Source organism: Neopsephotus bourkii, unplaced genomic scaffold (assembly GCF_033783945.1).
Source record: "Neopsephotus bourkii isolate Nb327-2 ecotype Australia unplaced genomic scaffold, CSIRO-AGI_Nbou_v1 NB_36, whole genome shotgun sequence".
Taxonomy (NCBI): domain Eukaryota; kingdom Metazoa; phylum Chordata; class Aves; order Psittaciformes; family Psittacidae; genus Neopsephotus; species Neopsephotus bourkii.
Window position 1 is genome coordinate 423 of NW_026900553.1, and position 16,873 is coordinate 17,295.

A 16,873-nucleotide genomic window follows, 5' to 3' on the forward strand; every position below is an offset into this window, starting at 1 on the left:
GGATCTTCTCAATAGACGAAGGAGACACTCCTGAAGCAGAACCTCTCAAGGAGTTCCTTGTCTTGAAAGCGTTGACACGTCCACGTCACATCTTCACAAACACACATACACATACACATGCACATGCAGATACACACACAGATTCATGCATACACAAATGATTATATATACATTATATATAACCCTGTTGGCCTGCACTGGAGTAGTGTGGTCTGTGAATGCCATGTGTCAGAGTCAGACTCACTGCAGCAGGCAGGCACAGGAGGAAGATGAAGGGCCTGCATAGCACTGCCACTGTCACTGTGACTGCACCAGTATCTGACACCTCCATTTCCTACCCAGTTTTGGTGTGTTTGCCTGGAAACAGTACTCAGGATTTCCTCCTGGTTCAGATCATTTTCCAGGTAACAGGTGGGGTAGTGCTTGTAAGGACAAACATTTGGGTTACTTCTTGTAGTCACTACATGTTTGAATGTTGCAGTTTCAAGCTTTCAAGTGAAATTAGATTTTCATAGAATCATAAAATGTTTTATGTTGGAAAGGACCTTAAGATCATCTAGTTCCAACCCCCATTTTCATGCAACTTTAGGCAGGACTTCTGTAAGATCACCTGTGCTGTCCCTTCAGCCCAGCCCACATTTTGGGGCTTCCCCACCACCAGAAACATGACTGAACCACGCTTGTGAAACTCCTGAATAGGCAAGAGGCTTCCTTCTCTTCCTACAGAGTGATCTTCACTATGGTAAGTGAAACAGGCTGGAGGAGCATCAATCTGCCTGCTCAGGACTTTCACAGGCATGCTTAGCCCCAGCGTGCAGCCCAGTGGTCCTCAGGCCTGCTCTGCGGTTGGCAGAGCTTCAAGGCCAACTGCAGCCATTGCCACAAGACCCCTTCCCAGGACAGACCAGCATTGAGACTGGTCAAGATTTTGCCAACAAGCCCAAGATTTTCACCTCTACCTCCTGGGATGCATCCATGCCCACCAAGCTATTGGGTAGATTGAGTATGTTGCATTTCCAACTCCAGTGGCTAATCAAATGTAGACTTGCATCCCACAGCACTTCAGCTTGAATCAGGAGAGAGCAAAAGTCAGCACAGGTCTCATCCTCGAGTGTGTGGAGAACCCACGTGGGAGTGGATGTGTGAAAGGGAAAAGGCCACCTTGAAGACAGTGTGAACTGAGTGGGTGAGAGGACTGGGAGTTCGCTTGCCCAAACAGACTTTCTCAGTCTTTCCTGGGTGCAGCTGTCACTTCCACCTGAGGGCTGTTTACTGTGTTCAGCAAGCACTAGGAAATGGAAGTGTCTAGTACAGAAAAAATGCCAAACACTAAACAGTGAAGATCCAGAAATTTCTGTCTCACTCCAGACACTCTGGGGATATTTTGTGACCAAAGTCAGTAAAAATATGTATGTGCCGGTAAGATGAGGAGTTAGCTTAAACCCTTAGTCGTGTGGCACTTCCCTCTCCTTCACGTACCCCCTCATCATTAATAGGATACAGCAAAGACTTCACACCTTGGTGACTAGGCAATATTTTTTTCACAGCCATCAGGTGTCAAAATGTCTTTTTAAAGAGACAGCATCTCATAGAGAGTTCTTCTCTTTCCCTACCCCAGCTTCTCCCTTCAGCAGTCTCCTCAGTGAAGGGATAACATCCCAGTGATGCCAACAGGCCCAGACCACATGCAGCGCTAAACAAGGAAAATGTGAGCACTGTTGATAGCCGTCTTTTCATGGTGTTTAATAGATGGAAGTGGAAAGCAGACATATGAACAATCAGAATGACTTTGGCAGACCAGCTTTGCTTCCTAGGCTAGCATCTTAGAGCTCTTCTTCTATACCAAGCAGCAATGTGGTGGTCAGCCTTAAAACCAGAACCATGTGTCTCATTCATCTTCTCTTCTAAGGCCTGAACTCAACAGGAGCTTTTTACACTCTAGTGACTGTGATTTGCACTGCAAACCGTCCAGCACAGGGGCAGCCACATTTTTCTCCATGTTTTAGAAGTGTAGATTTATAAAGCCTTTCACAGAAAAGGTCAGTCATGGAGAGAATAAATATGGTAAGTGCAATCTACTCCCACCAAAATCAGATTTATTCATACCTATTAATTAGCCGTAATTATCCAAAACATAACTGATAGGCAAGAATAAAGGAGTCGCTTATAATGTTCCTTGTGGCAAAAAGAATGGTACGAAAGTAGAAACCTGCTCCCCCTTCCCGCCAGAGATCATGCATGGACCATCTCAACATGCATTCTGGCAACCCAGTTCCTTCCAATTAAATGACATCAGGAAAGCATTAGAAATAGTGTGGGCCCTTTTTCATTGCTTCTTATGACTATCTGATGTAATGCTGAGCTGTTTATCACCATAATCCCAACCTACATATCCTAACCACTGAGTCAGTATTTAACTGAATCTCTCAAACCAGAACAGTTGCATAGCAAATACTGCATGGGGTTTTCATCCTGCAGGTTCAGAAACTTGATTATTACTTATATTATTCTAACAACATGGGTCAGTGCCCATGTGCTGTCTCTGGGCAGGGTCATTGCACTGGGCAAAGAGAGAACAAAGATATATTGCACCCTAAACAATACATGTTACAACGGTTTCTCAAGCAGAAGGTAGCAGAGAGACGGCATGAGGTTCAGAGGTACTTTGAGCCACCATCCACTTCCACTACCAGTTTTTATCAGAAGTTTGAAATTTCAGGGTGTCAGAAGTTTGAAACTTCAGGTAAAGCAGCCTGAAAAACATTGCTGAGGAGTTTCTTCACTTAATTCTGTGATGTGTAAACCAAACTGCTGTTGAACTGCAGCACACACTAGTCTGCACATGTCTGCTACCTTACCCATGGCAGGTCTGAAGTTAACCTCCCCTCTGAAAGATGATCTTCCTCCAGCCAACATACTTTGGTATGCAGAATCATGATCATCTGTGTGTTACCAAGGTCTGTGGTACAGACCACAGTGGAAACCCAGTCTACATCCATCTCACATTTCTTCAAGTCTGGACCTATCCAGTAGAGAGCCAGCGAGGGCACCGGGAAGATGTGCAGTAACTCTTTGAGCCTTTTATTGTTCCTGAAGCATCATGGGTGCATTCAGAAGAGGGTGATCAGGTTTGCTGGACCACAGGATTCAGATGTTAAGACGGCAGGCATGGTTTGGACTGATCAGAATAGGCAGACGTTTACAGTCAAACCCACACTGTTGAATGGGTACCACAGAACCCACAGGTTCTGGTCAAAGCCTGCAGAGGACCAGACCCACCCACCACTTATGCTGTTAACAGCTCACTGGGAGCCATAGCACATCCACTCCACACACGGATCCATGCTCTCCCATTCAGTCAGCCTGCAGTGATCAAACCCAGGCTGTGTGGGAAGCATCACACCCAAAGTGTCAATTTTAAGTTAGGCTTCATGTCTTTTGCAACAAGGCAGAGTGGGTCATTCCCAGAACCAAGGAGAACGCTACACAGCTAAGCCACAAGGGCAGACAAGCTATGGCAAATCCAGCGCAACGATGCAGGCAGAAAACATGATGGCAGTAAGTTTAAACATGTCTTAGCCTGCCCTGAGGCTCTTCACCCCACAGAGCAGTAGATTGGTGTGAAAAGTGGGCTGGGAAGATGCTCAGGACCCCAGTGGGTGTCACAGGGCATTGGAAGCAGGACAAAACCTCGGGCATGCCAGTGACTAGTGGCCAGTGTCTGCCCTGGCACAAGCGGGTTCCATCTCTACGTCAGGTCGGCAGGTGTGCCCCCAGCTCTCGTCAGAGCCCAAGGCCACCCCAGGCAGCACAGCCCAGGGCGGATGACAGCGAATGTGAGTAATTCTTGAAATTTGTGGGAAGGCTGTTCAGACGTCTGACTTCCTGCTTCTGCATGTACAGAGGAGGTGTTTTTGTCTGAAAGAGTGGAAACAGCGCACACTGATGCAAAGCCTCCTGCACTGGGGCAGAGGAGCAGAGAGCTCAGGAGAGCTACACCCAGTGAAATGGGAATGGGGAAAACACAGAGAACTGTGCAAGGAGGCAGTGCTAACACAGTAGTGCAAAGAGGGAAGAAACCTACAGCTGAGAAGGAGCTCGTATATAGGAATTCCCCTTGGACCACAGGGGAACCAGCCACTGATGTGGGGCTGTGAGTCACAGCTTGTTTCCCATGGTACTGCTGGAGGAGGCCATCACGCAGTTACCCCTGCCTCAAGGGCAGATTGCGTTATTTCAGTCAAGCCTAAAAGTCTTTTAATAAAGGTTAATCTGAATGGGAATGCCGGCTTTATAAAACAGTTCATCATTTAAACGTCATCATAAGTTCTGGATGGAGTGTGAAAGTCTGCAGTGAAGGAAAACATTTTGTTTTCAATGCAGCCAAAGAGTTAAACAGGATTTCTGTCTGTGGAAACTATTTGCCTTATTCTCCAAGGCACCACAGGTAGAACACTTGAGGTTAACATGCAGCATCTCTTCCCAGCAACTGGAGCCACTTTAATATGAAACGCATCATTAGAGCGATAGGGCCCTGGTGATGGACGACACTGACAGATCACCGGAGTAACCCTGATGGGAGCTGGTGCTCGGAGAACTCACCACATTGATTTACAAGCCTGTCATGATTGCTCTGGGTTTATTTTTAACTAAAATATCCCAGCCTTCAGAAATCTACGCCAGGGATACCCTGACTCTGCAGAATGTGCAGAGCAAGATCTGCAGCATATGCTTCTGTTTTCATCAGCCCAAGGATTCAAGTCAGGAGTACTCAATATTAAAGTAATGGCTGGGTTTTTTTTCCATCTCTGCTCCAAGTTTAACATTCAGTAGACCACCGGTAAGTCCAGATCACATATAGTACATTCATCAAGATGGTACTGAAACCAAGTAGATAAAGAAAGATCATCTGGTCCATCACCCTTATCCCAGTACAGCCTCTTTGTATGTATCACCCATTGCTAACAGAGTTCTCTCTAGTTCACAAACATATTAATACCACAGGGGTGGACACTTACAAATAAGCTCACTTCTGTCTTACATGCTGAATTGCCTCTGCCTGTAGCAGAAGACACTTTCTAACTTGTCAACCGCTGCAGCTCAGCCATCAGTATTCAAGAGGTCTGAACCATTCGAGATGATGAAAAAGCTCATATAGGTGTAGTGCAAGTGTCTTGACAAGTGCACAGCAAGGAAGCAAATGAAAGCTGGTGAAGGCAACAGGAAAAACAAACGTCTGTTTCACAGTTCATGGCATGTCCCATGGCCCCTGGGAGAAGAATGAGGTGTAAGTACAAGGCCATTCAGAGCAGGGTCCAGTGCAAAACAGAGCCAGCTTGGAGACAAAATCTGGTCAGCCGAAGCTTGAAGGACAGGTTGTTAGAAAAGGGTGAAGTTTTTATGATAAATAATCATACAGAATAGTTGAAAAGATTATATTTGAGAAGGTGACTAGTTTCCTTTCGGCAAAATCTCCATCAGGTGGTTTGGAGTCAGCACAGCATGAACTGGCTCAGCTACCAAGTGAAATCACCTGCTGTGCATTCTCCTAGCCTCCCAGTTCAACGCTTGCTGTTCATCAGTTGCTGTGAGTTAGACTGCGGACTCCAGAGGCTCTGTGGTCCTGCAGAACTGGGGCACCCATGAGTTTACTAGCAGTAGTGTAAAAAATAAGCAGGCACTTGCAGGAAGTTACAGAACTACCTACTCAGCTGGGATGCTTGGGTAGGATTTGTCTCATTCTGCTTAACATGCCAACACCAGAGACACCTGTATATGAGGCAGTAGCCTGGCATCCCTTTAGAATCACTGGCAGAAAATCAGATAATTTTTCAGCGTATGAGTCATCTGGGCTGCTTTGGACACCTGTGTGAGGATGTGATAAATTATACCCGAGAGGTCTTAGTTCTCTCTATGGACACAGAAGTAGCCATGTTAGCACAGAATGCCATGGTACTCATGGGGATAGAAGAGCAGGAGCAGTGCCCATCTATCCCCCAGTACCAGAGGGAGTGGGCAAGGAAGGCAGCCGCTCTCACAAACATCTTGGGTCTCCCCAGCATGAATCAGCAGAACTTGTGAAAATTTAGCAAAATTCACAGGCAGTATTTCTTCACGTCTACAACTGCAATTCCCATTAGGGCTCTAAAGCAGCTGGATATTTTTGGATCCCAGAGCTGCTGAGGATATACATACTAGAACCACTTCATAAACAGGTGGGTGGGAAATAGATAGCAAATGCAAGCAAATCTCTGTGTCTATAGGCGATTTTTTACTTTGTGGTGATATAAATGGTGAAAACAGTTGTTATATAAGATAAATCTTTTCAACAGATGGTAAGAAAAAGAAACATCTAACGGTAAAATGAAAGGCAGATATTTGCTAAACTTATACACAGGGACCTTAAGGAAGGAAAATGTTCTTGCTTGTGTACAGCCAAAAATCAAATGAAGAAATAAGCTTTGATAACCACATAAATGAAAGCCATGTGTCATTGAACTGAGTTTGTGGACCTGGAATAGAAAAAACCCCACCAAAACCACAAAAAGAGATGCTCTCATCATGACCGGTTTCTGGTTCAAAGACAGCTCCCCAGCAGTGCTTAACTCACAGAAAGTGAAGCTAAGAGGAAGTCCAAGTTTCCATGAAGCAACAGGGAATACAGCATTGTGCAACAGCTTTTCCAAACCAAATGTGCATTCAGGCATTGCCCAATCAAATGATAGCCAACAAAGTATGCAACAATGAACTGATTGAATCTTATTATACACAACCTAAATGACGCTATTAAATACCTTAATGTTGGAGCTGACAGAATTGTGGCATGGCATTTTGTGAGCAGAAGTTATAATGAAGCAGTGGTATTACACACACACGCACACACACTCTTTCAACTTCTAACACAAAACTGGAGGCTGGAGGAATGGCATGTGGCATCATCAGCCAAGATTTTTCAGGCATAAGGAATTTTCTCACACAACCGACTGGAGATTAGGAAACTATCCTATTAATTATGGCTAATGGAGAAGCATTTCTCTTCATCCTGTGAGAATTTTCAGCTAATATTTTCAACCACACGTGACAGTCGTCGTGTTTGGGATTGACCTGGTGAACTTATAAAACAGCAGAACTGCCCAAAGTTTCTGTCAAGTCCATGCAGAAGACTGGAGAGCACCAAGTGCTCTCCATTAGAAGGTATCTTCACAGACATCTCCTCCCATTTCTATGAATAAGACTGAAGAGGATTTTCATTAAAGTCGGTGAGAAGAGACTGAGTGCAAAACAATTAGCATGAAATTAAATAATGTACTGAGCAGCAGTATTCTCACAAGAAGGACAGATGCATTTCGGGAAAACATGAACTAGTCAATCACAAGTTACTGGAATGCAGGTGGAGATAAGTGGAAGTGCACAGTATCTATATGAAGTCCCACTAGATGATCTGATAGTTCTTTTCAGATCTATGAATCTATTAATTGCCTTAGTTTCAGGAGAGGAAAAATACTCTATTAAAAGATCAGCTGCTCAGTGAGCACACTGACATTGTCAAGACACAGCACCTTGACCGCATTAGTAGCACACAGCCTGACTCTGGAGGGTGTGCTGTGCACTCTCAGGGGAGACAGCGCCACTGGCACCCTAGCTCCCAGAGCTCCTGAGAGCAGACCTGCCTTCTGTCATGCCCATTATACCCTCACTTACTTGATGCCAAACCTCTTAACGTTGTCTCGATCCATTTAGAATCAGCCTTATAAAAGTGGTGTTTGAAGAAAACTGCATTTATAATCAATCTATGCTGCACAGATGAATAATTCTGGATTTCAGGCAGTTTTCTCTGCAAACAGGAGTTTTAATTTCTTTTGGTAATAACCCCTTTTGACTTGCCCACATGTAGACGGTAATTATTACTGCTTTTTATGGCTAGGGTATTTTAATCCCAAGACATCTCATTCCCTCTCCCACATAGACTGTCTTTGAAGCAACAATAACAAGTACCAGCTTCCCTAGGCCAGTTTTCAAGTTTGCCTCGGGGCTAAAACAGTCAGAGCAGGCTTAGTAGGTCAGAATTGGATTTCCCAAATATGAACCATTCCAGAGAAAAAGTTTTTCTCTTATTGTTAATGTATTAATCATTGGAGAAAAAGAGAAGTGTTGGGGGTGGACATCACCCTGAGTGAATTCTACATGGAAAATAACTGCACAAAATGCTCTGGCTTTGCTGAAGTCAATGGGAGTTTTGCCACTGGCTTCAGCAGAGCCACAGTTTCACCCACTGGCTCCAGAGCAACGTCTCATATGTCACCATTTACCAGTAGCAGAAAAGAGTTCACCACTGAGCTTCCCATTACCATATAAAACATAAAGGAAAGCTGGGGTGTCTCTGTGGGGATCTGGCAGCCTCACAGAACTCATCCAGATTTGTTTGCTTTTAATTGCTATTACAGTCAAGGGCACTAACAGCTACGTGGAGTCTGGGAGCAAACTGTTTTGGTTGCCCTCGGACACACATTATCCCAGCACAGCCCTGGCAGCCATGTGGTAGCGGTACCCAGCCAGCGGAGCTCCACTGTGGGGGGCCTCATCCATTTCTGACCAAAAGGGGGGCTGACACCTCTGCTTCCTCCCCTATCCCTTGGTACCCTCCTGGGGTCTGCATGGGAGGATGATGCAGACCCAGGGGTGCTTGTTCAGGCTTTTTTCTAAGTTCAGGCTGAATGCTGTCATGACCCAGCCACATATTCCCTCAGCACGTACCCTGGGCACAGCAGGCTCAGGGAACGTAAGACTTTGGACAGGCTGAAGGATAGACAGAGAGAACAGGCAAGCAGCATGATACACGTCACTGGTAAATTTGCTAAAGGCTAGTGTACAATGGGCATGACTTTGTTATCACACCTGGAGCTCCAGCCTTTCAGTCCCTTGCTGATAGACCTCAGTTACAGCCCCCATTCATCCTAAGATGAAACGGTTTGTTTCTCCATCTCCTACTGCAGCCAAACCTTCCCAATGAAAAGCACCCCCAGCATCCATATTGCCATGAAAAAGTTGCTCTAATGAAGTGGCAGGAAAAACAGTTTCACAGAAAGAAGATCCATTCACAATTGCCCCTCGCATCCAGAGGCTTTTGTGCTAATTAGGAGTGACACCTTTCATTTCAGTATTGAAACCCACAAGAGGTAACAGATCACAGCTTAAATCAGTGATATCGTCAACTCAGGAGGCAGCTCAGCAGTTGTGTCTTTTTGAGTAGGTGGCTTTTTTCCCTATGACGCCTTGAGAAAAGGTTTACTTGTGTAATGTCTACAAACCTAAAATAACAGGGAATATTTAAATTGAGGTGGAAAGCGATTTAAAGCCCAGCTCAAACCCTTCTGGTGAAAGCTCTAATGGTAGGAGAAATGCGCATTTCCAATACATAACTAGGAAGAGACAAATAGAGGGTGTGGAGTCTTACTATGGAATGTTAATTATAAGCAGATCCTGAATCCCGGGGTTGAGTTCCATCCAGTTGAGGACACATAGAATCATAGAATAGTTAGGGTTGGAAAGGACCTTAAGATCATCAAGTTCCAACCCCCCTGACATGGGCAGGGACACCTCGCTCTAAACAATATCACCCAAGGCCTCGCCCAACCTGGCCTTGAACACTGCCAGGGATGGAGCATTCACAACCTCCTTGGGCAACCTATTCCAGTGCCTCACCACCCTAACAGGAAAGAATTTCCTCCTTATATCCAATCTAAACTTCCCCTCTTTAAATTTTAACCCATTACCCCTTGTCCTATCAGTACAGTCCCTAATGAAGAGTCCATCCCCAGCATTCCTGTATGCCCCCTTCAGATACTGGAAGGCTGCTATGAGGTCTCCATGCAGCCTTCTCTTCTCCAGGCTGAACAGTCCCAACTTTCTCAGCCGAGAAATTTCTGCTTAATTACTTGTGGGACAAAGTGCTCGCAACCAAAGGATATTTCTTTAGGATGCAGAAGATAGCTCTAAGAAGGATTAATAAATGTAAAAGATACATGAAGCCGTATGCATCCACCTACTTGCCAATTAAGGGTATTTCACAATAGCTTTTTTTCTCGTGTTCTGTATTGCCTATTTTAATGTCCTAAGTGATAAGGTTTCCACCACTTCCCTTGGAAGATTACGAAGTCTCACAGCCAGGATATTTCTGCCTGTGATATTCAGCCTGCATTGTCTTCTATTATAGTTCAATAAGGAGATTTTTTGGGGGGCAGGAAAAATCACCTAAATAATTTCTCTCCCTCCTCATTAACTACACCTTGTTGGCAGACACAAGGGTTGTGCTGCAAAGAGTCTCGGAAGACATTTTTGTTGAACCAAATTCACTTTTTGCCATGCATGATTGCTGGAGCAGCAACCAAGCGAGCAAAGAGAAGATGGAGATGCATGAGAAGATGGAGAGGGCTCCCTACAGTCTGCCTTATGCTCCAGACCTCCCAAATTTCATACTGTCTGAGACCCCTGTACTATGTACTTCACAGAGCACAGTGTATGCATTCTCTGTGCTTCAGATAATGCAACAGGGCTAAACAGCAGAAGATGGCTGGTAAGGACTGGCAGCCAGGCTGCTTATCCTTGCCTGCAGACTGGTACCATAGTCCCTTGTATCCCTAAATGGACTCTGTCGGTTGACCTAAAACGGTAGACGATGAGTCAAGACAACAGCTGCATCAGCAGGAACAGATGATGGGCTTTGCTGCAAACACATGAACTTCCAACTGAGGTACAAAAGGTAGGAGCCAATTATGCAAGCCTTGTGAGCATGGCACAGGTCTACACTGTCTGCCTTGCACACAGGTACAGGCTCAATTTCATCTCAGCATGAGTCACTAAGGACTTCGACCTGCTGCCCTCATCCTCCTTCCTACCCTACACTTTGTGAATTTTTCTGCTGCTGTTAACAGGGCTATCTGCAAGATAAGACACAGAGAAAGGCCTCAGCCCCTTGTAACTTAAAGGAGACATGTAGCTTTCTCATCTCAAAGTCAGATAAATCAGAAGTGCCGGTGCCGCACCAGCCATAGATGAAACCTATGTCTGCAATTACATTCAAAGTCAAGTGGGAAGAATGGCATCAGGGTGCAATATCAGCTCATTGCCAGACAGCAGCAAAATCGAGGCAATTTACTGTTCCCAAAACGTATCAAGGAGCTCAGGTGATAGTCAGGACCTGGAAGTAACCACCAGTGTCATAAATCCAGTTGAAGACAGCGTGTTTCCACAGGCTGACAAGGCAGCAAGCTGCACTTGGGAACACAATGCATGATGGCTTAGCTGGCATGATGTACAAGGTACAAGGTAACATCACACATTCCCCAGTCCTCCAGAGAAATGATGTTTACCAGCTGAGAATACCCCTTACGCTTGTGATCATCCAGGTGAGGAGAGTCCTCTCTCAGGGCATGCACATTTCTGTTGCTGCCTGTTTGTGCTGGTTGATAAGAGACATTCAGAGGATGCAACTGTCTGTCAGTAAGCGGCTGCTTGGCTTTAGAGTAAGTGCAAGATGAGATATCAACAGAGAAAAAAAAAAAAAAAAGAAACCAAAACCAGGGGGTTGGAAATCACTGAAAAATAAGAAAGGGAGAGAAAGTAGAAGTGTAGTGTAGATAAAAACCATTTTCAGTTCTTTCTCTAAATCTGCCACTTCTTTATTCCCAAAACCACCTGAGCAAGAGGATACTGACCCTGCTGTCTGAGACATATGCCACAATCTCTAAGGTCAGTACCAAAGAAGCAAGTGAAGGCATCTGAAGAAAACCAAGGAGGACACTGGTTTCTTGACCACTAAGGCCAATCTGAAATCCCACTGGCAACAGTCTTTTGTTGACAGAAAAAGAGCACTTACACAGGCAGTGGTGAATCTGGGGCAGCACAAGAAAATAGAACTGGGATCTGAATGTTAGAATCGTACATCAATCTAGATAAATATTATGAGCTGAAAAAGGTAGGGAACAAAAAGGAACCCCACGCAGACTTCTCCTGAAAAGGGATCAGCTATTCTTCACTGAAACAGGCTCTCAGTTGTAGGCATGGTTTTCAACCCTGTCCCTGTCTTTCACAGCATGTTTTAGTCATGCTCAGTCTGGGCTCATCTCTTCCAGTGGTCAAGGCCTTCCAGATCACCTTTGCATCTCTGTTGTTCTGCGCCCTGGACGTGTGGGACAACAGAACCTCAAAGAGGAATAAGAGGGATGAAACGGAGATTGTGAAGAGGGCATAAAATGAGACAAAAGACAGAGCACTCTCATTGCAGTATGTTAATAGCTGAAAATCATGGAAAAAGTGAGTACAGGGAAGTTTAGCAGACAAGTTAGAGCACCCAGTCTAGTCCTTTTCGCTTTGATGATACCTGAGTAGAGTTAACAGTAGTCTAGAAGCCACAAAGCTTCTTTCTTCTTTGTGATGACTCCCCAGCTAGATTGTCTCCAGGTCATTACTCTCATCTGTTCCTAACTCAAGCTAAAGCCATGCAAATATCTAATGGCAAACCTCTCCATCTCCAACAAAGTCCATTAGCACAAGTTTTCTGACAAGTTATGCCATTATGTTCCCATGACAAGAGGCGAGTCGGTCATTATGGACTTCCACCACTCTGATTTCTGCTAACCCAGCAAACTTCCTTTAAAAATCTAACATGATCAGGGGCACCGCCCAGGGTATGACACAGTCTGTCAATGGAGTTCCTTACAAAGCATACAGAGGGGAGAAAGGTGTGGGTTGTGTGAGGTCATCCTTTCTGGTGACAGTAGTACAGGTCCACATGGGATGTCAGTAGCTCAAGTTCTACATCCTTTCCTAATTCCTAGCTCATTTTCCATACACTCTCCTAGTCATACTTGCTTTGGGCAACTAGGAGGAATAAGGATGGCACATTATGCTATTTAACCCCTGGCTAACCCGTCCACCGTCACAATAACTTACTCCACAGGTTGTATATCTGCACTTCATACGAGTTATCCCTTTTAAGGAGTAAAAGCACAGAACAGAGTTCAGCACAGAGGGCCAAGATATGTCAATGCACCTTAATAAGCTTAGATTCAAAGATACAGGAATAAATACCTGGTCTCATGTCACAATTGCTTTCTCAGTGCATGTGGGTGGCAGGCAACATCCAGAACAATGCTACCATTTGGTGGCCAAAGCAAGCCAATACTGAAAGGAAGAAGCAAACTGCTAGCAGGGGCCACTACAAAGTACTGTTTCTGTACCTGTTTGGAGGACAACCTCTTAGGTATCAAAATTTTTGAAGAATGGTTTCAAGAACACCATGCCTGAAGAGCCTGAAAGCAGATGGTAGCCTTAAACAAATTGTTGGGTTTTATTTACCTACATGCGTTGTGGGATCAGCTGAAATGCTGGGGTCAGAAGAAAAGATGGAAACAATGGGTATCTTTTCCATACTTAAAGGTGACTTATAAGAAAGAGGAGGACAAACTTTTTAGTAGGGTCTGTTCCAATAGGACATGTGGTAGTGATTTTAAACTAAAAGAGGGGAGACTTAAACTAGGTATGAGGAAGAAATTGTTTCGATGAGGGTGGTGAAACACTGGAATGCATTGCCCAGAGAGGTGGTAGATGCTCCATTCCTGGAAACATTCAAAGTTAGGTTGGACTGAGCTCTGAGCAACCTCATCAGTTGGAGATGTCCCTGCTCATCGCAGGGCAATTTGGGCTAGATGACCTCTAAGGGTCCCTTCCAAACCAAACTCTTTTATGATATGTCGTGGTTTGCTTTTATTTTCCTTTTCTGGCATCTGAGGCACAAGTGTTTCCTTCGGTGTTTCCCATCATCCTGTCCTAAGTTGGAGCACCTGCCAGCAGATTCCCTCTGAGGAGGACCATTCAAGGAATTGCCACCCCAAGAAAGGGAATTTTTCAGTCCAACAAGAAGTTGCACAGAAGATGCCTACTTTGCCAATGAAAAACTGAAGGTTTCAAGAACAGGAAAACCGCAACCCCAAAACTGCCAAAACCAAACAGCCTTTTGTCCAAACCCAGAACATCTTTAGCCAAAAAATACTGAGGATTTTGCTCTCATTTTTGCCAGAATTCAAAAAAAAAAACCCGTACTAATTTGTATTACTTGCTTTTATTTAGCTGGTTTCAATCAAAACCCGAAATCTTCTGCACAAACCAATTCAAAGCAGCTCTCCTGTTACAGAAACTGCAGCATCTTCTGGTGCATTGTTCAGATTAACATGAAGGGGTCTAAACACACTGAAGGGGTGAAGCTGAGCAAAGGAAACACTTGCCGCAAACTCTTCAGTGCTTTAACGTTTGTCCTTGACCTTTTAACACAGCAGTAAAGGAAGGAAGCGGAAGGGACAGTTTGCCTTTAGTGTTGTTTTATACTGAAGCCAATTCTCCAACATTCGCGACCAGCAGCAACACTGAACTTGTCTAAGGCTGGGCGTTGCTGTGCCACAAAGCTAGATAGTCAGCAGAACCAACAGCTTGCCATTCTTCCTGCTTCACCTTCCACACCAGACTTTCTTTCCCCCATACCTACATTCTAGCATATACCCCAGCTTGTATCTCCCCAGGCATATACACAGCTACATCTGAACCTTGCAGTGGGGCAAGACTGCAGTGTACAGTAGGTCCCTTTTGCCTTCCCAAACTATGGTTTCCATGGAAAATGATTAGTCAGTATTATTTGGGCCCCAAATCACCAGGTAAGCAGCAGCAGGCATCAAAGGTGCATTTCTAGGTATGGGCACCAGAAGACACAGCCCCAACATTGCAGAGTCTGGGGGAATCCAACAGAGACCCATACTCCTTATTTGCATCCTCCCTTGTTGATTTCTCTCTTGCTCCCTTTGTCTGTTTCAGAACAACTCAAGCAACAGCACTCACTCGTCAGAGACAGAGAATGGCCTAGTCAAGCTGTGTGGTAGGATCTGGTCTCATACTCAGCGCTTGCACACTCTGCTTGTAACTTGTACTTGTAACACTCTGCTTTACACCAGAAGAACAGTGTTTCACTTACAAAATTAAGAAATGCCAGATTTACTTTGGTATGAGCAACTTTAATCTTTTCCTTTCTGATTCAACCCTCTGACACATGGAATGAAGCCAGGTTTGCCCTTGCCTGTGCAGCAGAGGACAGATAACTTCACCTTACAAGAGATGCCATCCCAGGGAGATCAGAAGAGGCACAGAAGAACAGGTGAGAGCCAGCACTGAGCAGGCAGGCTGTGCCTATGCCAATAAACTAAAAAGCATGAAGCAGATTTCTGTCTCCCACCAGGCCAAGGGGCACTACCTGGCTCACATACAGGATGCTAATAGCCACAGCCTCCCCTCAAGAACGTACCTGTGACCACACCATCAAGTGCTTGGCCATGGGTTTCTCCAGGGCCTTGTTTGCGCCCCACCCCCCCCCCACCCGCCCGACCCTAAGATACAACTGTTAATTTTGCCTAATAACCCAAGAACTGTCCTGAATCCCACCAGAGTGGTGTTTCCGTAGCATAGGTCTGGGGGACAGGGGCTGTTGCATGCCCTGACGTGGGGCAGGCACTGCAGGTGCTGAAGGCACAATGCCAGTTGGGATGGTATGCGAGGGCTCGGGGGAACCTTACCCGCCACTGGTTCATCTCTGGAGCTGGCTGTGCGCTGTCCTCAGGAGTCATCCCCGGCTTGTTCCCTGGGTGGTGAGGGCTGATGCTAAGTTTGATCCCTGGCCCTCTTTTATTTAGGGATGCAGGAGCACCCTCAGGGCTTGTGTACCTCCTCAAATGTCACTAGAGCAGGGCTGTCCATAAGGCAAGACAACGCTATAAACAGTAAAAGCCTTCCCAAAATCCAAAGATAAGAACCTCTAACAATGAAGGTTGGGTGGAGAGCTGATTCAGAGCAGCCCTGTAGAGAAGGACTTCGGGCTTGATGAGAAGCTCAGTATGACTCAGTAGTGTGCACTTGCATCCCAGAAAGCCAATCGTATCCTGGGCTGCGTCAAAAGGAGCGTGACCAGCAGGTCGAGGGAGGTGATCCTGCTCCTCTGCTCTCATAAGACCTCACTTGGAGTATTGTGTGCAGTTCTGGTGTCCTCAACATAAAAAGGACATGCAACTGTTGGAAGAAGTCCAGAGGAGGGCCACGAGAATGATCAGGGGACTGGAGCACCTCCCATATGAAGATAGGCTGAGGAAGTTGGGGCTGTTCAGCCTGGAGAAGAGAAGGCTGCATGGAGACCTCATAGCAGCCTTCCAGTATCTGAAGGGGGGTCTATAGGGATGCTGGAGAGGGACTCTTCATTACGGACTGTAGTGATAGGACAAGGGGTAATGCATTTAAACTTACACTGGGGAAGTTTAGGCTAGATATAAGTCAGAAGTTCTTACTGTGAGGGTGGTGAAGCACTGGAATAGGTTGCCCAAGGAAGTTGTGAATGCTCCATCCCTGGTGGTGTTCAAGGCCAGGTTGGACAGAGCCCTGGGGGACATGGTTAGTGGGAGGTGTCCCTGCTCATGACAGGGGGGTTAGAACTAGATGATCTTTAGGTCCTTTCCAACCCAAGCCATTCTATGATTCCATGATTCTGTGAAGCACTGAGATTTTCCTGAGTCAGGTTCTGGTTTAATTTTCCCTCTTTTTGGTAAATGTGCGTGACCATAATTTCTTTGGTGAGGCTTGTCACACCACTGCTTAGTCTTAGAGAACACGAGTTTCTTGTGCATGCTCCTCATATTCTGGTTTTCCTCTTTGGCAGGCTTCTGTCTTGGAGCAGCCAGGTAGAGTCTTGGATATCTCCTAGTCACAAAGAATTTATCGAGGAGCCTTTCTCTGTGTACAGTTCTTGTTAAGCACACCCTGTTGTTGCTGACAGCAGGCTACAGCA

At 45.5% G+C, this 16,873-nt stretch overlaps 1 long non-coding RNA gene across 2 annotated transcripts; it reads left to right on the plus strand.

The window, feature by feature from the left end:
* Positions 1–233: 233 nt before the first annotated feature.
* Positions 234–13,226, plus strand: LOC133207733 (uncharacterized). 2 transcript variants are annotated; one of them, XR_009724140.1, is made up of 3 exons: positions 234–742; positions 1,910–2,064; positions 13,119–13,226. It is a non-coding gene; the product is annotated as an uncharacterized LOC133207733 (long non-coding RNA). The 2 variants fall into 2 exon arrangements; XR_009724141.1 differs by having other exon boundaries at positions 1,910–2,039.
* The last annotated feature ends 3,647 nt before the right edge of the window (positions 13,227–16,873 follow it).